This window comes from Borostomias antarcticus, assembly GCF_949987555.1.
Source record: "Borostomias antarcticus genome assembly, chromosome: 18".
NCBI lineage: Eukaryota > Metazoa > Chordata > Actinopteri > Stomiiformes > Stomiidae > Borostomias > Borostomias antarcticus.
The window spans coordinates 20,502,194-20,527,659 of record NC_140251.1 but is presented as its reverse complement, the minus strand read 5'-3'; positions in this window follow the sequence as shown (position 1 = coordinate 20,527,659).

Below are 25,466 nucleotides of genomic sequence, written 5' to 3'. Positions count from 1 at the left end.
CTTTCTTTGTCACCATAGGGAACTCTCCTTTATACTGTTTATTGAGAGAGAGACAGAGATGATGCTGCCAGCTAAGGTTGCTGCTCCTACAGTATGTGTGTGTTTGTGTGTGTCCATGTGTGTGTGAGTGTGCATGTGTGTGTGTCTGTCTGTGTGTGTGTGTGTTGGCCTGTGTGTGTGTGTCTGTTGGTGTCTATGTGAGTGTTTGTGTGTGTGTGTGTGTGTGTGTGTGTGTGTGTGTGTATTGATAGATGGCTCACTGTGAAGCTCATCCCCTGACAGCGTCCCTGCTGCTTGGCCTTCTCCGGGCAGAAGCAGGAGTTTGGGATGATTCCCCCAGTCCTCATAGCTGAACAGGCTGCAGAACTTGAACTGTGGAAGAGAAGACAAGGCACACAAACACAGCGGCTTGTCACACAGCCAATCAGAACACACATACCTGCTGATGCATGTTTGTGATAAGAACCCTGTTAGACGACTGGTGTCTGGTGACTAGTGAGCCAGTCTTGTCTTGTTATTGTTCTGTTTGGTGCACCAGACCTCAGATAATTTGAGGCCCTAATATTAGCTAGACAAATATTTGTCAAAGAATCATGTTATTGACATGTCACACAGCAAAATACATGATTATATCTGATGAAGGGCCAAAAAGCCTTGTATGTACGGCACTACAATATCATATAAATTCAACAAATTAATCAGAGAATATGAATCGTGTCAACATTAATATTCCTGCTACATTGGCGAAGCATTTAATTGTACCCTAACTTACACCTGTGTAATTTGCACACACAAACATACACAGACTGGATGTTCACACCGATTTGGGGGGGGGGGGGAATTCTATCAGGTGTAAGTGGGGGGCTCTGGGGAAGAAAGGTTGGGAACCCCTGCTCTAATCTATATTGTGACACTGTTCGACAGTGTATAGCAGCCCACCATGGAAATGGAGAAAAGTAAAATCTGGTGTTGTGATCTGAGATGTTTGTGGTTGTTTCTGGCACACAATACATTTCACACTACATCTACCATGTCATGAAAATGTCCTTTTTTAAATCATGAACATTAGAGATTTATTGAGCAAGAATGTGCAGTGAATATGAGGAGAGCATGGCTGGCTTCAGATAGCTCTAAGTAAAAAATGATAAATGTTGCAGCTTATTTACACTGTAGCAATCCTGCATTAACATATTAGTAGGCCTACATACTGTGATGGGAATGAGTTGTGGGACTCTGGACTGAGTGTCATGGGGTCTGGGATTGGAGTTGGGCTGCGTCTTGGCGCACAGCTGCAGAGGGTTTGATCATTAGGTTAGAGTGCCTCCTCCTTGTTACGTGCCAGGAAAAGTTGGGGTGGGGCTGTGTCAGGGCGCGCAGCGGTAGGCAATCCCCAATCAAGTAGGAGAGGATGATTTAAAACTGTTTGGTGAAGCGCAAACGAGGAATCGTTTTTTGGACTGGGGAAGAGACGGTCGGGGACGGGAGACGTCTCGATCCCTGCACAGGACATTTTCTGTTTAGTTTTGTTTATGTTCTATTAGTTGTGTTGCGCATTGGGAGTAGGCTATTGGCTGTAGAGGGAGAGAGAGACTGATCCACTGGGACGCTACAGACTAGATCTGGCTGCAGTCGGAGTCGCCAGCTATTCTCCACCAAGACAAGACTACAAGGTCAGGGTATCATCGTATAATTCCTTATTCCATAATAATTTCAAAACGAATAAACGGTAAATCGACCATAATTCTGTTTTTTGTGTCTAAACCAATAATGGAAACACCTCTTCCAAAATGGCCTTTTTTTGGTTCTCGGCTCGTTCCTTTTATCATTATTCCTTTTGGGACTGAAGAATGTGCCCACAGTTGTCTATCGCGGTATATTCATTATTTGGTTTCGAGCCGTGAAATGGATAAATGAAATCACGTGGTCTGTTGGTCACGTGGCCCAGTCTAGCGTCACGGGAAGCGAAAAAACGTGTTAAAACATTACAAAATAAAAGTCCATTGCATTGAATGGCCATCTTTCAAGGTTTAATTAATGGTTCAAGGTTTAATATATATATATATGGATGGATTTAATGTACACACTATTTTATTTAGTTAAAGTGTGGATTAATAGCCTGGAAATAGCAAGTGCTGTTGCCGCGCTGGTCAGTTTACTACGATGACCAGCAGAAGTCCCTGTTTAGCAGGGGTGTAGTGGTGACTAAATAGCCTACGTGGGTAAACTCTGAGTAAAGAAGTGGGTATATGTTACAGTTTTTACATTAGTGGTGTTTAAAGAAGGGAATAGGCCTATACTGTGGATAAAGAAGTGGATAGACCCCATGAAGACCCTCCACTACACCACTGTTGTTTACCATATCTGCCAGAGCTGGTATCCATACTGTGTCGGTCTGTCATCTGTTACTATCATGGCTGCAAAATGTCCTCAAACTGATATGAGGAAATTAACTTGATAAGTCGCGCTGTCATCCTCCCCAGACACCTGTGTGTGAAATGGACCAGTGGCACAGTGACATGTAGCGATGACACTATATGTAGTTTTACTTCAATGCGTGCTGTACTTATGTATGGATGTTTTTATGTGAGTATAGGTGCCTCAGCATCCTGAATATGTAGCAGAAATATCTCCATGAAACACAATGCCGATCACTGTCCGTTTTGTTATTTTGAGTGATATAACACAACTCTCAGCTTGTGCAAGTTGAGAGGTTTGCCCTCAGTGAAATAAGAGTTATGACCAAATTCAATCATCTTTGTGGGCATTAACAGTCAATCTTGGAGTTTTAAACAAGCCCATGGCCACCACAAAACCAAAGCCTTGCTTTTAAATTTCAACTTTATTAAATGAATCCTTTATACCCAGGGTTCTTTGGTGAATACATTGAATATGGGACAGTCGAGATGCAGACATGATCTACTTCTTGGGGCAAAGAGGCTCCTCCAGCTAACTGTTCTCCTGTTTGAGGCGTTCATGATCCTGCTGCTGCAGGCAGGGTAGGCCTAACACCAAACCCTGCAAGCAAGGATGACCCCTACTCTTTAAGATAGACCCCAAGAACCCAGGATGATGTGAGCTCCTTCTGATAGACCCTACCCACCATGAATAACCCCTAGCCTACATCTTGACCTTGACCTAATCTACTTGAGCTCACTAGCATAGGCACCAGTAGGGTGATGATCCTTCCATGCTCCTACATATCTTGGGTCAATCATACATGCACCTGTGTGGATTGTTATTAGGAAGAGCCAATCCTGATTTTAGATCTGTCTTTTAGATCTGATTTGTCTGACCTAGGAAGTTTAACCCTCCTGAACTAGTTTGTGTGACATGTTCCACCAGCAATAACCTACAGTAGTTGTCTAGGTAGCTTTTAGCACCTACTGTAGGGCAGACCACATTATCAATGTACTGATGATAAAATATAGTCTACATTTATCAGTCTGGAGCAGCAGCACACAGGATCACAAGGCCCTACAGAGAGTGGTGTGGTCGACTGAATGTACCTTAGGGGGCCACTCCCCCACCTTGAGGACATCTACACTAGAAGGTGCAAGACCGAGGCCAACAGAACCCTGAAGGATCCCAGCCACCCAGGCAATGGACTGTTCTCTCTTCTTTGGTCAGGGAAAAGGTACCGCACACATATGGCAAACACAGACTCAGGAAGAGCTTCTTCCCACAAGCCAGCCGGCACCTGGATGAGTTCAACTAATGTATACAGTGCCACTATATCTAGTGTGTCAGAATATCTAGTGTATATGTGAATCCTCTGTATACATTGGTATTTATCCTGCTATGCAATGTATGTATATCAAGTAGTGTACAGAAGCTGGTTACCCTGAAACAGGCTTGTTCTGTTCTGACTGCTGTGTTGCTTCAATGACTCAGTGTGCTACTAACCGTTTTCTGCCTCCCCTAGTGCCTCTCTCTCTCCCTCCTATCCTCTAACCAGGTCCAGTGTCAGCTGCGGAGCTGTGGATATCGTAGTATTTAGTACACACACACACACACACACACACACACACACGTACACACAGACACACATCATTCCACATCCGGCTTAGGCCTGGACCTGATGCTCTTAGCCTTTCTTGCTCTGAAAATTTAATGTATTGTTAAATGTTCTTAGCCATTAGACAAATATACTCCAGGAGCTTGCCCCAGGTTGCCTGTTTCAATATCTGTGTGGTCTGTATGGCTCTATGTGCTACTAACCCTGTTCTGCCTTCCTTCTCCCTAGTGCCTCTCTCTCTCCCTCCTATCTTCTAACCAGGTCCAGTGGATGCCCCACTGTCACCAGCAGACCTCCCGGAGTCCGATAGATACCCCCGTGTCTGCTGTGGATGTCGTAGCATGTCTGTAGAATGTTCTCTCTCCTATGATGCTTTTAGCCTCTCCTACTCTGAAATCTAATTTAATGTATTGCTTTATAAATGTTCTTGGCCGGTAGACAAACATACTCCTGGAGCTTGCTCGATCGCCTTGTTGAGAGGGGTCAGGGAAGAATTTTTACAGCTCACTTATCTGGCCCCCGGGTGATTACTGTTTTTTTGCTTCCCTCTGGAATATGTAGAGAGTGGGTCGTATGCCCACCTCCCTTGTTCTCTGTAAAGCGCATTGTGTTGCCTCTGGGTATGAAATGCGCTATACAAATAAAGCTTTGATTGATTGATTGATATGACATCACCACACATGTAAATGCAGACAACAGTATTGTATATACTAATATCTCACCCCCGGGATTATTTATTCAAAGCTATAGCATGTACATAACACAGCGGGTATGTATATCCATAATAGCACATCACGGAGCCTGCAGCTACATTTCACTGTGAATTCCAAGATTGACTGTTAATGCCCACAAAGATGATTGAATTTGGTCATAACTCTTATTTCACTGAGGGCAAACCTCTCAACTTGCACAAGCTGAGAGTTGTGTTATATCACTCAAAATTACAAAACGGACAGTGATCGGCATTTATTGTGTTTCATGGGGATATTTTTGTTACATATTCAGGATGCTGAGGCACCTATACTCACATAAAAACATACATACATACAGCACGCATTGAAGTAAAACTACATATAGTGTCATCGCTACATGTCACTGTCACTGGTCCATTTCACACACAGGTGTCTGGGGAGGATGACAGCGCGACTTATCAAGTTAATTTCCTCATATCAGTTTGAGGACATTTTGCAGCCATGATAGTCACAGATGACAGACTGACACAGTATCGATACCAGCTCTGGCAGATATGGTAAACAACAGTGGTGTAGTGGAGGGTCTTCATGGGGTCTATCCACTTCTTAATCCACAGTATAGGCCTACTCCCTTCTTTAAACACCACCTAATGTAAAAACTGTAACATATACCCACTTCTTTACTCAGAGTTTACCCACGTAGGCTATTTAGTCACCACTACACCCCTGCTAAACAGGGACTTCTGCTGGTCATCTTAGTAAACTGACCAGCGCGGCAACAGCACTTGCCATTTCCAGGCTATTAATTCACACTTCAACTAAATAAAATAGTGTGTACATTAAATCCATCCATATATATATATCAAGTTATAAGCATATATATATATATACGCTACTTGCGTGTTAATTAAACCTTGAAAGATGGCCATTCAATGCAATGGACTTTTATTTTGTAATGTTTGAACACGTTTTTTCGCTTCCCGTGACGCTAGACTGGGCCACGTGACCAACAGACCACGTGATTTAATTTATCCATTTCACTGCTCGAAACCAAATAATGAATATACCGCGATAGACAACTGTGGGCACATTCTTCAGTCCCAAAAGGAATAATGATAAAAGGAACGAGCCGAGAACCAAAAAAGGCCATTTTGGAAGAGGTGTTTCCATTATTGGTTTAGACACAAAAAACAGAATTATGGTCGATTTACCGTTTATTCGTTTTGTAATTATAATAGAATAAGGAATTATACGATGATACCCTGACCCTACAACCACAGCGACGTTCCAGACCTTGAGTGGGCGTCTGAGAGGAGACCCAGGAGAAGACGGTCGATAGAGGGGAGAGCTGCTTACTAAAGGTAGAGGGGTGGTGATCCGGTTACACCCCTCTTCCAAGTTAAGTTTCCCCTACTGCAAATGCCCATGTTCCTGATTGGTGTGTCTGCCGATAACCTGTGGTTTACTGCTGAGCCTGTTCCTGAAAGCCCTTCTCTCCCCTGCCCTGTAGATCATCGCTGGACCCGGTAGGCGAGCCAGGCTGGAACTGCTCGCAGTACATCCTTAAACCGGCCACAAGAGGGTGCAGAAGAGGCGGATGAGCAGAGACTGGGGTTGGCCAATGGGGTTGTTTTTCTTTTTTGGGGGGGATTTAAGTCTTGCAGGGGGAAGGAGTCAAGACTTTAAACTCCCCACCGTAAATATATGTTTGTCCTGTCTTGGGCCCCTTCGTGAATTCCCTCTATTTTTGAATGACTGCGACACATAGCGGTGTCAATAGATAGCCGATGCTCTGGGTCTGTCCCAGCCCCTCCGAGGCCCTATCTTTTCCACGTGAGTGCAGTGTTATTTTGCTTTGCAGTGTTATTCTTGAAAATCGAGTGTTTTTGCAGTGCCATTCATTGTAGTGCCCCTGGGGGATTTCTCACTTGTGTTAGTAGCTGTGGGTGATTGTGATGTTGAGTGCAGTGATGGGCAGCTACCATCCTATTTAGGCGGGAGGGCTGGGGCTGACTGTAGGGAGGTGAGAGGAGGAGAACGGGGTTGCAGTTGGTGGCAGGGCTGACTAAAAGAAGGAAGGGAAGTGAAGGAGCTCTGCTGAGATTTTACGTATTCTAATGTATTATGATGCTCCTGTAATAAAGACTATTTTTTCCAGAAATACTTTGGTCCTGGTTTTCTGTGTGGGAGGTTGGTCAGAGTGATCCAAAACCCTGTGTGGGTGGAGAAGGGTGTCCCAAACTGTGACATTCTTTTTGGCGTTGTCGGCAGGATCTCTTGAGCCATATCTCTTGCACAGAAACCATGTCAAATGATCCAGAAAGTGAGGCGGGAGGTTTAGGAAACTCTAGCACGCTAGGCTCAGGTGCAGGCCCTAGACCACAGCAGACTGCCCAAATGGCGATGCCCTGGTTCATGTGTTCATCGTGGGTCCCCAAGTTTACTGGTGAGAGCAGTGGGCTAAATTTTGGGGGGTGGCGGGCCAACGTGGAGGCCATGTTAAGGGCTCAGGACCTGACTGATCAACAAAGGATTGACTTTATTATGGGGGCGCTCGGTGGCCGAGCTATGAGACAAGCCCTACTACTTAGCATAGACCAACGAAGCACATCTGCCTCCTTGTGGGCTGCATTGGAGGAAAAGTTTGGAAGTACTACCCCGACAGCGGACCTTCGATCACGTTTTTTTGACTGTAACCAGAGGGCTGATGAGGGCATCCCTGATTACCTTTAACGCTCACAAGAACTCTTTTCAAGGTGGCTCAAAGCAGAACCGGACGGCTCAGCCAAGTTCGGGACCACACTGCGGGACCAGTTTGTGAAGGGGCTGTGTGAGGGCCCCTTACGAGAAGAAGTGCGCGTCGAGTGCCAGAAATGGCTTTTGACCAGGTTAGTCGGGAAGCTGAGGCCTTGGCCAGGGAAATGGGGGTGAATAACTGCCGAGTCTGTCATACTGTTTCCCAGATGCGTGCCCCGCCAGCGGCTCTGCCAGTAGCTGCAAATATGGCCGACCTTGATCGTTGGAAAGAGGAGGTGCGTTCAGAGCTACGGCAAGAATTGAAGGAACAGTTGGCTGCGCTCAGCGAAAACCTGGTGAGAGCAATTGATCAGAGAACCGGTCAGACAGGGGCACCACCCCTTTCACCCCCAAGGCGTGGAGCACAAGGACACGAGCCTGACGGACAACGTCCCCAACGGACTGACCAGCGAAGAGTCCCTTTCCAGTGGGATCAACGAGGCAGGCCCATCTGCCTGCAGTATGGACAGCCCGGCCATGTCCAGCGTAACTGCCGAGAACGCGAATACGAACAAGGTCCTTTAAACAGGCGCCCCCGACCACTGTAGGGCGAGTAGGTGGGGATACAAGCAGTATGCCACAAGAGCCCAGAGCGGTCCTCAGTGATTGGGACTTGCCCCCTAGTGGAAGTGGAGGTAAGCGGGGTGAAAGTTCCATGTACACTAGATACAGGTTCCCAGGTAACCATGTTTAGCCTTAGTTTCTTTGAAAAGCAATTTGGAAGCCTAACTATGCACAAATCTACAGATCTCCAGTGGCTCGCACTTAAGGCAGCAAATGGATTAACCATTCCCTATGTGGGTTATGTAGTTCTGGATTTTACGGTGGGTGGGGTTACCATCCCAGGGAAGGGGGTGGTAATTGTTAAAGATGAGTGCTTAGGGGTAGACCAAGCGATCCTAGGGATGAATGTCATAGCTCAATGCTGGAAGGAGGTGTTTCACGCTGTCCCACAGGCGGTCAGTTCCTTCAGTTTAGGTCAGAGTGCGGCCACCCGGCGAGAATGGCAGAAAGCTTTTGCCACATGTAAAAGGGTTGTACGGGTGCAGGGACCTGAGGGGATAGTGGGTAGTGCACGCCTAACCAAGAATGACCCTAATGAGCTACCCGCCAGCTGTGAAGTTACTGTGGGCTAGAGTGATCGGTGGTGATTCCCTAAGAGACTATTATGCTCTGGTTGAGGATACTGGGGAGGGAGCAGGGTGGCAAGTGGCTCGCACAGTTGTCAGGGTCCAAGGAGGAGTCAAGACTTTAAACTCCCCACCGTAAATATATGTTTGTCCTGTCTTGGGCCCCTTCGTGAATTCCCTCTATTTTTGAATGACTGCGACACATAGCGGTGCCCCAATAGATAGCCGATGCTCTGGGTCTGTCCCAGCCCCTCCGAGGCCCTATCTTTTCACTATCTTTTCCACTGAGTGCAGTGTTATTTTGCTTTGCAGTGCTATTCTTGAAAATCAAGTGTTTTTGCAGTGCCATTCATTGTAGTGCCCCTGGGGGATTTCTCACTGTGTTAGTAGCTGCGGGTGATTGTGATGTTGAGTGCAGTGATGGGCAGCTACCATCCTATTTAGGCGGGAGGGCTGGGGCTGACTGTAGGGAGGTGAGAGGAGGAGAACGGGGTTGCAGTTGGTGGCAGGGCTGACTAAAAGAAGGAAGGGAAGTGAAGGAGCTCTGCTGAGATTTGACGTATTCTAATGTATTATGATGCTCCTGTAATAAAGACTATTTTTTCCAGAAATACTTTGGTCCTGGTTTTCTGTGTGGGAGGTTGGTCAGAGAGATCCAAAACCCTGTGTGGGTGGAGAAGGGTGTCCCAAACTGTGACATACTGAGCATGGATTCACTGATTGACTGAATTGAACACAGGTGGGACTGATTGAGATGTAAGCAGACAACAGGCTGGTCAGATGAAGAGATGTAAACAAAATGAAGAAACAGTAACAGCTACAAATAAATACATGAAGTTAAAAAATCATGTCACAGAACAATGCCTGAGTATGTACATGTATTAGCATTTTTATTCTGCATCCCCCCTGGGCTTGAACTCTTGTTGAGTTACCTGCCATGTGAGAAGCCATAGATGGTTTCACTGACTTAAGCAATCACAAGGGCTGCATGTAACTGTCACAGGTGCATTGAGGTTTCAGCAGTTTTCACAAAACCAAAGACTAAACAATAAAACCAAGGTAAACACTCGACAAGTGAAGAAGAAAAGACGGAGCTTATAAACTTAGACTTACAAGATGGCACCGGAAACACCAGGGACTATGCACAGCTACAGCAAATGGAACAGACAAAGAACCAGATGGGAGCTACTATACATGTAGGCTAGAAATACTGTACACATACTAACAAGGCAGATGGAAACCAATCAAACCATCAGTGGCACAAGTCTCTCAATCAGAGCCAATTTAGCCAGTTGTAGTCCTAGGGTCCGCTATTGGGGCGGTGTTGCCAACAACAACAAGTACTGTACACATGTAAACATGTTGTCCCCCACCCATTATGCATGTTCCCTTGTGGTATCAAGCCCCCTGCTTCTCATTAGGCGTTTTTATACTGAGATCCCACTTTATTGCCCTGTAGAAGACCCCTCAATTTTCTGGCTTTGTTTGTTTATAATGAACCAAAGAAAGACAGCATAATGTGTGATTTTATATAGCATGCCGGCAATCTGGAATCGAGAGGCATGACCCTTGGGCGCAACATTCACTAGTTGTTAAACAAATCCATGCACCTGTATGGTCAAAAGTCCTATAATGAATGTTGAAATACAGACATACCTGGTGCTACTAATGTCACATAATTTGTATCAATGATTGACCAAAGTAAGCTCCCTACAAACCATGGTAGAGTGAATAAGAGTACAATAACGTCTCCATCTAGTGGGCAAACAAGTCCATGCTCCTGTATGGTCTAAAGTCATATACTGTAATGAATGTTGAAATACAGACATATCTAGCTCTACTAAACACCTCAAGCTCTACTCTCTGCAGATGTAGAAAGTACATTGTTTTAGTGACTTAGTCCTCTTGACCCCGTTCAGGGGCATAGGGCGTCCACCAGAGCTCTCCATCTCTCTCTCTTCTGGGCCTGGGCTTCCTGCCAGCTCACTCCAATGTTCTTCAGGTCTTGGAGTGTGGAGCGTCTCCAGGTTTCTTGGCCAACCCTGTTTCCTCTTTCCCTGTGGATTGCAGTCCAGGGTCTGTCTCGTGATGTTATTTGAGTCCTTCCTAAGGGTGTGACCTATCTTAAATCCACTTTCTGCTTTTGACGGTGGTAGCTATGTCGTCCTGGTTTGTGATCCCTCACAGCTCCTCATGTGGTCTTGATGGGCCACCATAGCTTGAGGATGTAACGCAGGCATTTGTTAACAAGAACCTGGATCTTTCTTGAGAGGCCCTCGGTTGTCTTCAACATATCGGAGCCGTAGAGCAGGACGGTCTTCACGTTGGCCCATGGATCTCAGGGAAAATAACAAAAATAGGACTAGTTAAATACAAATGTACAGTAAACATATCAAAATATACAAAGGGTAAGAATGAATAAACAAGTCAAAATAGGTTGCCTAGTAATGCAAACATATGTTGAGCCTACTGTAAATTGTGCAAAATAAAACATATCTAGAAATCAAGCTTCAGGGTCTTGATAGTGTCCTTTTTGTATTCGTTTCTTGGATTCGAATGGAGCGTCTCTGCCCTCACACTTTGTTTGATAGGTTCAGTCGTCGTTCATATTTTGTAATAATAAAATTGTTATCTGTGAATCCCTGTCTCTGTGCTTCATTTAGTTGAAGGCTCGTGTGTAGGAAACATTATGGCTATAGCTCCTGTGGAAGTCCCTAGGCGGCGCTGTCGCTCCACTACCACTCACTACACTGGCGCTGTCCGCAGCATCAGTGAGCAGAGACGGTGGTGAGTGGAGAAGTATGACGTTAAGGCTAAAAAGTTAGCATTTCCGCCATTGTGGGGTGCAGTCCAAAAATGCCCAAAACAACTCACAGAATAGTTTTGTTGTAAAAGTTCAAATACATTATTGAAGATGAGCAATAGGCCTATGCTTAAAGGGCATTTCAACAAAGTTTTGTGTTGGAGTGTTATTGTAAATTGTAATTTTTACTGCAAATGTAGAAAATTCTTCTTCTTATTTACTTCTTATTATTATTATTATTATTACTACTACTACTGTAGCCTACTATGAACTATGCTGAGTATTGCATTAACTATGTTGAGTATTCCATTATATTAATCAGCCTAGACTGTGAAAATCCACCCATTGTGATGTAACAAAAGACATCTAGGCTACATTTGCCGATGTAACAAAAGAAATCTATTATCTTATGAGTGTCCACTTCTACCTGCCCAAGCACATTCGGATAACGCCAGCAGCATGTCTATAGCTCGTGTAGTTGTTTTCATAACGTTTCTATTTTCACAACAGATTTATTTTACTTCAATCTACGAGCCGGTCAGTGATGTTGAGGGAGAAGCTGTGAAGATCTTTGACACGGCGTTTAACTCTCAAACTTCTGAGACAGACGTTTGGGATAGGGATGTAAGTAGGCCTATAATAGCTAATGTTGGTGTGTAGATAATTCTATAAATATATATTTCGGAGGCCTGTAGAAGAAATGTAAAATCCAGCGCGGGCCAAGTATATCCATGTAATGGCGGCGACGGGGCACTGAGAATGCAGCTTCTAAAAAATCTATTTTCTGCCGCGAAACGGTTGTTGTCATCAATCTGTCTTTATGAATCGCTATTTGTGCTTACATAGAGCGAGGGCTTGTTGTGGTTTTTCATATGTCTCTGTAATATGATCTTTAGAAACGTCTTTAGAAACGAAATAGCTTCACCACTTGCTCCAGCACGCATGCGCACAGCGCGCAAACTGGCTATCCTCCGTTACGTCTGTAGGCTACACTCGCGGCTGTTATAGTAGTAACTACAATGCAATTACATTTAGTCTACATTACATTACATTACAGTCATTTAGCAGACCCTTTTATCCAAAGGATTTAGCGTAGTCAGTGTAGGCCTACTGTTTCTCACCAGGGGTGCGTTTCCCAGAGCCTTCTTAGGCCAAGGTATACCTCTCCTCTGGAGGCTCTGCTCTACCAGGAGGCTCTGCTCAGGCATCTCTTTTGGTACAGCCTGGTACCCGTGGTCTGCGTCTGCTGGTACAGTACAGACTGGTACCACTGGTGTGGTTCTGCTGGTACCGTTTTGAGCCGGTGGCGAAAGATGGGCAGCGACTCTGCTGTCCTGACGTCAGTGGTCAGTTTGTTCCACCTAACCTTGCATCACCAGGCTCTCTTCGATGGAGAACCTGGTTTCTCTGTTCGCTGGTTTCACTGTTACTGTACATTACATTACAGTACATTACAGTCATTTAGCAGACACTTTTATCCAAAGTGACTAACAATAATTGCATTTAACGTAGGAAAAGCCAATGTACTACTTCTTGCCAGAAATCACAAGTGCATCTTCTTTCTAAAACAAGTGACTAAGAGCATAATCTAGTGCTGAAGGCAAAGTGCAATGTACTGGTGATTACATTTCCATTAGGTCCTGTAGCTCTAGGCTGTACGTATTCAGCAATGACGTACAGTATGCAACATTGGTCAATTACACAACAGCATTAGTCCCCCAATATCATTACCGAAATATTGATATTGTAGAAGAAGTTCAGTTAATCTGGCATCCTTGTCATTATCATCATGAATCAGTCTCATCACAACAGTTCTGATAACCCCAATGGGAGATGGGAAATGTAGTCTGTGATAACAGTTTTTTTCTTCCTATACAGCCAGTGGAGGCCACAGATGATGTCCTTTCGGAGCGGTTCAGGCCAGACACTGTGCAGGATGGATTTTCCACGGTGCCAGCTGTAGAGGAGGAGCCCCCCTCCAACCTGGCAACCCTCAGTTATGAGGTATGAGGCATGTCGTGCCTGATGCATGTAGGATGGAGCTGTTCCTTCCATTGCCCTGTAGGCTAGCACAAAACAGAGGGACAAAAAAGAGACCAAAAGTAAAGGGAAAAAAAGGAATAAAAATGAATGGGAGTGACAAAAAAACAACCAACATAGAACTGAATATAGTTGCAAGGATCAAAATGATAAATTATATTATTATGTCAGTATTAAATAGTCCCTCAGTTGCTTTCTAAAAGCTGTCTGAGAAGACGATCTCAGTGAAAGTGATAGAGTGATAGAGTTTTGGACCTCTAAATTTAATGTTGAATTGATGGCGTGATGTTCGACAGAAAGGTAGGTGAAGTTGATTATTATGCCTGGTTGGTTATTAATGGACCAATTAATGTCAACTTCAGGAAAAGTGCCACTAAAATGCTTCTTTGATTAATACAGGATGGGAGCTATCAGGATACCCTCAATTCTGCTCTAGAGCATCCTGCTGGAGTATGTAACGGTATGTGTTATGTCCAAACATTTTGAAAGTGTTGAGATATGCTAGCCTTCATTTATGTGCACTTTGTCACTAATTCACTCATTCTGTGTCTATAGGATCTCTGGAGGCACAGGCGTGCACAACACAGGACATGCACAGCTCTGTCATGGCAGTGAAATGGAGGCCAGGGTCCAGGTTAAGAGCGTTGCCTTGGATCATTCTTCGGTTCATAGTCATCAAGGTCATCACTGCCATGGTTTTCAAGCTTCCATGGAGCAGCATCCTCCAGAGAATCAGAGAGGTGGTGCATGGAAGGCATCGGGTTCCCTTCTCCCAGCTGTTCGTGGCCGGTCTGCTCTACATACTTTTTTGTGAAGGGTATTTGGACTTGCTCCCTTTTGTCGTGCCGGAATGGACCGCTCTCAAGGACATAGTCATAGAGGTCATCATAGAGGTCATCGTCCTTAAGTTGTCGTGGAGATGCACCCTGAGAGCAGGACAAAAGGTGAGCCTTGCATTTAGCAAGTTGATCAACAGCCATCTGGAGCGCCACGACCTGCCCCTCAACACAGAGAAGCACCAGCAGGACACCCTGAAGCAGCTCCTTCAAAAACAAGAGAAGTCCCTGAACGTTCAGGTGAGCCAGCTGTATCTTAACCTCACTTTGGGAGATTCTTGTCTTTTCATTTCAATATTTTGAACCTTAAAACAATGAATTGTGGCGTCCGTGGTCCTGCGACAGAGCTGCGTCCGTCGCGTCATGGGCAGGAGGAGGCGGGAGAAGTTGAAGGCTGAGGCACGCTCGGCCGAGCGCCTCAGGAAGCTGGATGTTGCCAAGAGCAAGAGGATCATGCAGCTGCAGCGCAGGATCAATGAGCAGGTGAGCACTGTGGCTGTGAATATGGATGTTTATTAGGAGCTAAGTTAACATATTTGTACCCAAGCTGAATCTTGATTTGAGAGGTAGAGAGGTAAAAAAAAAAAAAACATAATGAAATGATATTAAACGCTAAGAAATTGTCAAAGTTCAACTGATCCCCCACTTACACAACAGAGCACGATGACAGGAAATATTACAAACCTTGGCTTTATTAGTAACATTTTTAAAATACTACAACAGTACAATGTCTCTCTGATTATAGCAATATGTGGACTTTAACAGCTATTTTACTGGTGAAATTAGTTAGCCAGCTGTTTTGCTGGCTAACATAACGTAGCTAACGTTTGCTAGCTCAGAGCTAGCTAGTTTCGTTCTTACTTTTTTCTCCCGCGTTAAAATCGTCATGAATGCAATGACGTTGGGGGTCAGGATTCCCAACTTGGGAATTCCTGAGTCCTGTATTGTCTTGAACGCACCATATGTCCTGTCACACAGCGCGTCACACACAAGTCTTTTAGCCTGCTTTTACATCCCCTGTTATACTTAGCTTGAAGTAGGCTAGTATGTCCCATTCGTATGCATACTGCATTCAAAGTACATACTTCATAAGGGCAGCTGTAATACGTACTAGCAGTAAAAAGAAGAAGTATGCGATTTGGAACAAAGCCAGGGAGTTTTGCTGTGTCAAATGGAAAGCTTGTGTGTCTTCCCACAGTATAAGGAGAACAGAGCGCTCAGTGAGAGGCTGCGAGGCCTGGAGAGAGGGGTGGAGAGACTGGGAGGTCTGGAGAGAGAGGTGGAGAGACTGCGAGGCCTGGAGACGTCCCGGGCTGCTGATCGCCTGGGGAGAGAGGTGGCCCACCGGGAGACACGATACGGTCTAAGGAAAAGTCTGTTCCACACAGAGCTCAAAAACAGCACCTTGGAGCACTCACTCACCTCCACAGAGAGAGAGATACTTGGGTAGGAGCAAATGCATGTGGATGCACCTTCTCAATTCTTGCCAAATGATGTGATGATAATGAGAGTTTCTGTCTGTTTATTAAGGTTGAAGGAAGAGATCAATGTTAAAAAACAGGGGAGAGCAGCGGAGCGCCTGGAAATACTCAGACTGAGGGAGGAGGGAGACGGTCTAAAGAAAAGTCTGATACTGACAAAGATCCAGAACAGCAACCTACAGAGCTCACTTGTCTCCACAGAGAGGGAGATACTTGGGTAGGAGCAAATGCATCTGGACAGGGCCGCCGCCAGGGGGGGGTGAAAGGTGGCGGTCGCCCCGGGCCTCGCGCTTTAGAGGGCCTCGCGGCAGGCAGGAACTTTATTTTCATTCTAGCGCTGCCACGACTCAGAGCCGTGTCGGGGGGGGGGGGGGGCTGGCGTTTCGGAGGGGAGACAGAGGCGTGTCGATGGGGGGGGGGGCGTTTCGGGGGGTACACAGAGCCATCTCTGGGGGGGGCTCGCAATGCCTATTTCGCACAGGGCCTCATATATCCCAGACGGCCCTGCACCTGGATGCACCTTCTCAATTCTTGTCAAATTACTTGATGATAATGAGAGTTTGTCTGTTTATTAAGGTTGAAGGAAGAGATCAATGCCCATCAAAAACAGGGGAGAGAGGCAGAGCGCCTGTTGACATTCAGACTGAGGGAGGAGAGAGACGGTCTGAAAGAAAGTCTGTTACACACAGAGATCCAGAACAACATCCTGCAGCGCTCACTTGTCTCCACAGAGAGAGAGATACTTGGGTAGGAGCAAATGTGGATGCATCTTCTCAATTCTTGCCAAATGATTTGATGGTAATGAGAGTTTCTGTCTGTTTATTAAGGTTGAAGGAAGAGATTAATGCCCATCAAAAACAGGGGAGAGAGGCAGAGCGCCTGGACACATTCAGACTGAGGGAGGAGAGAGACGGTCTAAAGAAAAGTCTGATACACACAGAGCGCAAAAACAGCACCTTGGAGCGCTTACTCACCTCCACAGAGAGGGAGATTCTTGGGTAGGAGCAAATGCATCTGGACAGGGCCGCCGCTAGTGGGGGGGCGAAAGGTGCGATCGCCCCGGGCCTCGCGCTTTAGAGGGCCTCACGGCAGGCAGGAACTTTATTTTCATTCTAGCGCTGCCACGACTCAGAGCCGTGTCGGGGGGGGGGGGGGGGGGTGCGTTTCTGGGGGCACACAGAGCCATCTCTGGGGGGGGCTCGCAATGCCTATTTCGCACAGGGCCTCATATATCCCAGACGGCCCTGCACCTGGATGCACCTTCTCAATTCTTGTCAAATTACTTCATGATAATGAGAGTTTGTCTGTTTATTAAGGTTGAAGGAAGAGATCAATGCCCATCAAAAACAGGGGAGAGAGGCAGAGCGCCTGTTGACATTCAGACTGAGGGAGGAGAGAGACGGTCTGAAAGAAAGTCTGTTACACACAGAGATCCAGAACAACATCCTGCAGCGCTCACTTGTCTCCACAGAGAGAGAGATACTTGGGTAGGAGCAAATGTGGATGCATCTTCTCAATTCTTGCCAAATGATTTTATGGTAATGAGAGTTTCTGTCTGTTTATTAAGGTTGAAGGAAGAGATTAATGCCCATCAAAAACAGGGGAGAGAGGCAGAGCGCCTGGACACATTCAGACTGAGGGAGAGAGACGGTCTAAAGAAAAGGCTGATACAGACAGAGCTCAAAAACAGCACCTTGGAGCGCTTACTCACCTCCACAGAGAGGGAGATACTTGGGTAGGAGCAAATGCATCTGGATGCACTTTCTCAATTCTTGCCAAATGATGTGATGATAATGACAGTTTTTGTCTGTTTATTAAGGTTGAAGGAAGAGATCAATGCTCAAAAACAGCTCATTGGCCACCAAGAACTCACAGGAAAGTGAACAAGAGAAAAACTAGTAGGGGATAACCACAGAGATCTTATGTTCAAATGCATTTAATTTGGGAAGTAAACATTATATTACATTACACTCACTTAGCTGACACTTTTATTAAAAAAAAAAAATTAACGTAGGAAAAGCCAATGTACTACTTGCCAGAACTCACAAGTGCATCTCCTTTCTAAAACAAGTGACTAAGTGCATTGTCTTAGTCTAAGCTGCTACAGGGAGCCAGTGTAGAGAACAGAGAAGGGAAGTCTGTGGGAGAACTTGGGTGGTTGAACACCAGGCGAGCAGCAGCTTTCTGGACAAGTTCCAGGGGTTTAATGGCCGAGGCAGGGTTGCCCCAGCAAGGAGGGAGTTGCACTAGTCCAAACACGAGATGACAAGGGCCTACATGAGCACCTCGGTACATGCATTTTCCCTTTACTACTCCTTTAATATAGTGATAGTATACATCTTATAGTAGAAGAATGAGGGAAAAAACAAAACATTTATGAGTGGAAGAATTTTTATTTCAGTCAACTAAAATTAATTGTTTTAAAACTAAAAGTTTATATATTCTCACACCTAGTTTTCATTTTTTCGTTAGTTTTCGTTAGCCATAATAACCTTGATCCAGGCCCTTCTCATCTCCCGCCTGGATTACTGCAACTCCCTCCTTGCTGTGGCCATGGCGTTGGCCATTAAACCTGTGGAATTTGTCCAGAAAGCTGCTCTATGCCTGGACTTCAACCACCCACAAAGTTTTTTCACACAACCTCCCTTCTCCGTTCTCTACACTGACTCCCTGTAGCAGCTTACATCCAGTTTAAAACTCTGATACTAGCCTGCTGGGCAATGAAAGGAACAGCTTCCTCTTACCTCCAGGCCATGATCAAACCCTACACTCCCGCCTGACCACTACACTCTGCTACCTCGGGAGGACTGGTTGCCCCGTCACTGCGAGGCCCCTGTAGTCAAATGACGCGGTCACGGCTCTTCTCTGTCCTGGCCCCACAGTGGTGGAATGAACTACCCACTGATGTCAGGACAGTAGAGTCGCAGCCCATCTTTCGCTGCAGGCTCAAAACAGACCTCTTCAAGAGGTACAGTACTACCAGGAGTAGTACTGTACCAAGTACCTATTCTATTTTTAGTTTGCTATTCTTCACTTTGCCTTCAGCACTAGATTATGCTCTTAGTCACTTGTTTTAGAAAGGTGATGCACTTGTGAGTTCTGGCAACTACTTTAAATGCAATTATTGTAAGTACCTTTGGATAAGTGTCAGCTAAATGACTGTACTATATTGTAATGTAGCTAGCTAGCTAGGTTTTAAGTGGATTAATTGGAAGGCCATAACATATTGACATCATGTTCATACAAATCAAAACATTCGCTGATTTTGTGTTTTGTGGATTGGTGTATTGCTGTTTTAAAATAAATCATTTTCATCTGGATATGTTTCACTAATAGGATAAAGATGATCACTTAGAATAACTTTGTATTGACCGGTAATGGCTCTACACTTTCAGTATCCAAGTGGTTTCACACTATGGACGTGTGGGGGAGCATGTGGTGTACACCAAGAGAATGGTATTGACCTGAATGCTTCAGGTGGTTCACATTCATTTGGGGATTTATGGTTTTTGTGTTCATATAAGAGCAGTTAAAACAGATCAGTCAAATTTGGCCTTGAACACTATAAAACGGGGGCTCATTTTAGACCTAGAACCCGGGTAACCCAGGTGAGTTGTGGCTGTGGGTGTGTATGGGGATGTTTTCCATCTGCTGGATGAACATAATATTGTCTTACCCATTCATTTCCTATAGCGGGTCATTTTACACATTCAATTCCTATGGCGGGTAATTTTAATCCCAGAACAGCACCCTGATCAGCTTGGTCTCACACTACAACAGATTCAGCTTCATCAAGGTGATCAATATTTCATCTGCAACATGCATTTTCAAGTTGGCCATATAGAACTGCTAAACTAAAAAAGCACACATTCAACAATTGTACATGCTGACGAAATGCATCACAGGCAGAGGTCTGTGCTCCCTGAGCGCTATTCTAGTTATTGTCATGTTTCTGTAACACTATTTAACTGGCCACCCGAAGACCTTCATCAACATGCAATGATAGCAGTCAACCACATAGTGGCGGTGTTGCACAGAGCTCAGCTAGGAGACCTCAAACTGCAAGCAGAGGATGCAGATTATCAGATTATAAACACTATGAAGAGTGAAGATGTTCTTCTGAAACTCACACAGACCTAGGCCTGGTCTCCTACTGGTACACTGGGCTCCTCCAGATACACTGGTCTCTACTGGTACACTGCACTCACAGAAATATTTAAGCCTAACTTTTAAGATTTATGTAATTTAATTGCATGACAAATTTCCATGAATTTGCTTTAGGTAGTTTTAACATAAATGTACCTAATAAACTTTACATGATGCATATTTGTCAGTGTAATAAAACCTATTTATTTGAAATGCATAATCACCAGGTTTATGTATTCAGTATAAATAAAGTCTATTTGCTTTAAATGCATAATAATCAGATTATGTATTCAAAATACATAACGTATATTTGTTTGAAATGCATAATAATCAGGTTATCTATTCAAGATTAATAATATATTTGTTTGAAATACATAATAATGAGGCTTATGCAATAAACCTAATTCAATCAAAATGCATCATTTATGTAATTTTTTGATTAACACCCAATGGATTTAACATTCTTTTCCATTCACTTCACATCTAACAATTTCAGTTACATCAGTAGAATTTCCCCCAGTCTCTCACATACGTTTCTGTTATCGTGAGGTGAACCATAACCCTTACTGTACATATTTTGTTGTGTTTTGAATCTGTGACTTCCTGTACACAGCAGCTCAATGTAAATCAGGCTTTATACCATATTTCCATACAGCAAATGTGCTTGTTATGGTCTGTGGGCACAGCTTCAGAACTATGTAGCCAGGTGACCGTTAGGACGGCAGGCCAGTGAAGAACTGGCTGCTCAGACAGGGACGCAAACCCCAACAAGATCCCCACTTTGATGTCATCGGCCATGGAGAGGAAGCCATGAGGATGGAGGAGCATGTCTGTGAGACGGAGAGAGAGAGAGAGAGACAGAGAGACGTTACAGACGTGCTAGGGACATACTAGACGTTTCAATCACACACACACAAACAAACACACACACACATGCACATCATTGATTGATTGATAATTTCCTTAATAAGTGTACAGAAGTCTAGTGTTCACCCGTTTGTAGACCTCCTTGCCAACCCCATAACTGAGCATGTACTGAGATAGAAGAGAAATGAGGGGGGTGGGTTTAATCAACGGAAGATAAAAGATGGTGTCCCTTTCTTTGTCACCATAGGGAACTCTCCTTTATACTGTTTATTGAGAGAGAGACAGAGATGATGCTGCCAGCTAAGGTTGCTGCTCCTACAGTATGTGTGTGTTTGTGTGTGTCCATGTGTGTGTGAGTGTGCATGTGTGTGTGTCTGTCTGTGTGTGTGTGTGTTGGCCTGTGTGTGTGTGTCTGTTGGTGTCTATGTGAGTGTTTGTGTGTGTGTGTGTGTGTGTGTGTGTGTGTGTGTGTGTGTGTGTGTGTGTGTGTATTGATAGATGGCTCACTGTGAAGCTCATCCCCTGACAGCGTCCCTGCTGCTTGGCCTTCTCCGGGCAGAAGCAGGAGTTTGGGATGATTCCCCCAGTCCTCATAGCTGAACAGGCTGCAGAACTTGAACTGTGGAAGAGAAGACAAGGCACACAAACACAGCGGCTTGTCACACAGCCAATCAGAACACACATACCTGCTGATGCATGTTTGTGATAAGAACCCTGTTAGACGACTGGTGTCTGGTGACTAGTGAGCCAGTCTTGTCTTGTTATTGTTCTGTTTGGTGCACCAGACCTCAGATAATTTGAGGCCCTAATATTAGCTAGACAAATATTTGTCAAAGAATCATGTTATTGACATGTCACACAGCAAAATACATGATTATATCTGATGAAGGGCCAAAAAGCCTTGTATGTACGGCACTACAATATCATATAAATTCAACAAATTAATCAGAGAATATGAATCGTGTCAATATTAATATTCCTGCTACATTGGCGAAGCATTTAATTGTACCCTAACTTACACCTGTGTAATTTGCACACACAAACATACACAGACTGGATGTTCACACCGATTTGGGGGGGGGGGGGGGGATTCTATCAGGTGTAAGTGGGGGGCTCTGGGGAAGAAAGGTTGGGAACCCCTGCTCTAATCCATATTGTGACACTGTTCGACAGTGTATAGCAGCCCACCATGGAAATGGAGAAAAGTAAAATCTGGTGTTGTGATCTGAGATGTTTGTGGTTGTTTCTGGCACACAATACATTTCACACTACATCTACCATGTCATGAAAATGTCATTTTTTAAATCATGAACATTAGAGATTTATTGAGCAAGAATGTGCATATGAGGAGAGCATGGCTGGCTTCAGATAGCTCTAAGTAAAAAATGATAAATGTTGCAGCTTATTTACACTGTAGCAATCCTGCATTAACATATTAGTAGGCCTACATACTGTGATGGGAATGAGTTGTGGGACTCTGGACTGAGTGTCATGGGGTCTGGGATTGGAGTTGGGCTGCGTCTTGGCGCACAGCTGCAGAGGGTTTGATCATTAGGTTAGAGTGCCTCCTCCTTGTTACGTGCCAGGAAAAGTTGGGGTGGGGCTGTGTCAGGGCGCGCAGCGGTAGGCAATCCCCAATCAAGTAGGAGAGGATGATTTAAAACTGTTTGGTGAAGCGCAAACGAGGAATCGTTTTTTGGACTGGGGAAGAGACGGTCGGGGACGGGAGACGTCTCGATCCCTGCACAGGACATTTTCTGTTTAGTTTTGTTTATGTTCTATTAGTTGTGTTGCGCATTGGGAGTAGGCTATTGGCTGTAGAGGGAGAGAGAGACTGATCCACTGGGACGCTACAGACTAGATCTGGCTGCAGTCGGAGTCGCCAGCTATTCTCCACCAAGACAAGACTACAACCACAGCGACGTTCCAGACCTTGAGTGGGCGTCTGAGAGGAGACCCAGGAGAAGACGGTCGATAGAGGGGAGAGCTGCTTACTAAAGGTAGAGGGGTGGTGATCCGGTTACACCCCTCTTCCAAGTTAAGTTTCCCCTACTGCAAATGCCCATGTTCCTGATTGGTGTGTCTGCCGATAACCTGTGGTTTACTGCTGAGCCTGTTCCTGAAAGCCCTTCTCTCCCCTGCCCTGTAGATCATCGCTGGACCCGGTAGGCGAGCCAGGCTGGAACTGCTCGCAGTACATCCTTAAACCGGCCACAAGAGGGTGCAGAAGAGGCGGATGAGCAGAGACTGGGGTTGGCCAATGGGGTTGTTTTTCTTTTTTTGTGGGGATTTAAGTCTTGCAGGGGGAAGGAGTCAAGACTTTAAACTCCCCACCGTAAATATATGTTTGTCCTGTCTTGGGCCCCTTTGTGAATTCCCTCTATTTTTGAATGACTGCGACACATAGCGGTGCCCCAATAGATAGCCGATGCTCTGGGTCTGTCCCAGCCCCTCCGAGGCCCTATCTTTTCACTATCTTTTCCACTGAGTGCAGTGTTATTTTGCTTTGCAGTGCTATTCTTGAAAATCGAGTGTTTTTGCAGTGCCATTCATTGTAGTGCCCCTGGGGGATTTCTCACTTGTGTTAGTAGCTGTGGGTGATTGTGATGTTGAGTGCAGTGATGGGCAGCTACCATCCTATTTAGGCGGGAGGGCTGGGGCTGACTGTAGGGAGGTGAGAGGAGGAGAACGGGGTTGCAGTTGGTGGCAGGGCTGACTAAAAGAAGGAAGGGAAGTGAAGGAGCTCTGCTGAGATTTTACGTATTCTAATGTATTATGATGCTCCTGTAATAAAGACTATTTTTTCCAGAAATACTTTGGTCCTGGTTTTCTGTGTGGGAGGTTGGTCAGAGTGATCCAAAACCCTGTGTGGGTGGAGAAGGGTGTCCCAAACTGTGACATTCTTTTTGGCGTTGTCGGCAGGATCTCTTGAGCCATATCTCTTGCACAGAAACCATGTCAAATGATCCAGAAAGTGAGGCGGGAGGTTTAGGAAACTCTAGCACGCTAGGCTCAGGTGCAGGCCCTAGACCACAGCAGACTGCCCAAATGGCGATGCCCTGGTTCATGTGTTCACCGTGGGTCCCCAAGTTTACTGGTGAGAGCAGTGGGCTAAATTTTGGGGGGTGGCGGGCCAACGTGGAGGCCATGTTAAGGGCTCAGGACCTGACTGATCAACAAAGGATTGACTTTATTATGGGGGCGCTCGGTGGCCGAGCTATGAGACAAGCCCTACTACTTAGCATAGACCAACGAAGCACATCTGCCTCCTTGTGGGCTGCATTGGAGGAAAAGTTTGGAAGTACTACCCCGACAGCGGACCTTCGATCACGTTTTTTTGACTGTAACCAGAGGGCTGATGAGGGCATCCCTGATTACCTTTTACGCTCACAAGAACTCTTTTCAAGGTGGCTCAAAGCAGAACCGGACGGCTCAGCCAAGTTCGGGACCACACTGCGGGACCAGTTTGTGAAGGGGCTGTGTGAGGGCCCCTTACGAGAAGAAGTGCGTCGAGTGCCAGAAATGGCTTTTGACCAGGTTAGTCGGGAAGCTGAGGCCTTGGCCAGGGAAATGGGGGTGAATTACTGCCGAGTCTGTCATACTGTTTCCCAGATGCGTGCCCCGCCAGCGGCTCTGCCAGTAGCTGCAAATATGGCCGACCTTGATCGTTGGAAAGAGGAGGTGCGTTCAGAGCTACGGCAAGAATTGAAGGAACAGTTGGCTGCGCTCAGCAAAAACCTGGTGAGAGCAATTGATCAGAGAACCGGTCAGACAGGGGCACCACCCCTTTCACCCCCAAGGCGTGGAGCACAAGGACACGAGCCTGACGGACAACGTCCCCAACGGACTGACCAGCGAAGAGTCCCTTTCCAGTGGGATCAACGAGGCAGGCCCATCTGCCTGCAGTATGGACAGCCCGGCCATGTCCAGCGTAACTGCCGAGAACGCGAATACGAACAAGGTCCTTTAAACAGGCGCCCCCGACCACTGTAGGGCGAGTAGGTGGGGATACAGGCAGTATGCCACAAGAGCCCAGAGCGGTCCTCAGTGATTGGGACTTGCCCCCTAGTGGAAGTGGAGGTAAGCGGGGTGAAAGTTCCATGTACACTAGATACAGGTTCCCAGGTAACCATGTTTAGCCTTAGTTTCTTTGAAAAGCAATTTGGAAGCCTAACTATGCACGAATCTACAGATCTCCAGTGGCTCGCACTTAAGGCAGCAAATGGATTAACCATTCCCTATGTGGGTTATGTAGTTCTGGATTTTACGGTGGGTGGGGTTACCATCCCAGGGAAGGGGGTGGTAATTGTTAAAGATGAGTGCTTAGGGGTAGACCAAGCGGTCCTAGGGATGAATGTCATAGCTCAATGCTGGAAGGAGGTGTTTCACGCTGTCCCACAGGCGGTCAGTTCCTTCAGTTTAGGTCAGAGTGCGGCCACCCGGCGAGAATGGCAGAAAGCTTTTGCCACATGTAAAAGGGTTGTACGGGTGCAGGGACCTGAGGGGATAGTGGGTAGTGCACGCCTAACCAAGAATGACCCTAATGAGCTACCCGCCAGCTGTGAAGTTACTGTGGGCTAGAGTGATCGGTGGTGATTCCCTAAGAGACTATTATGCTCTGGTTGAGGATACTGGGGAGGGAGCAGGGTGGCAAGTGGCT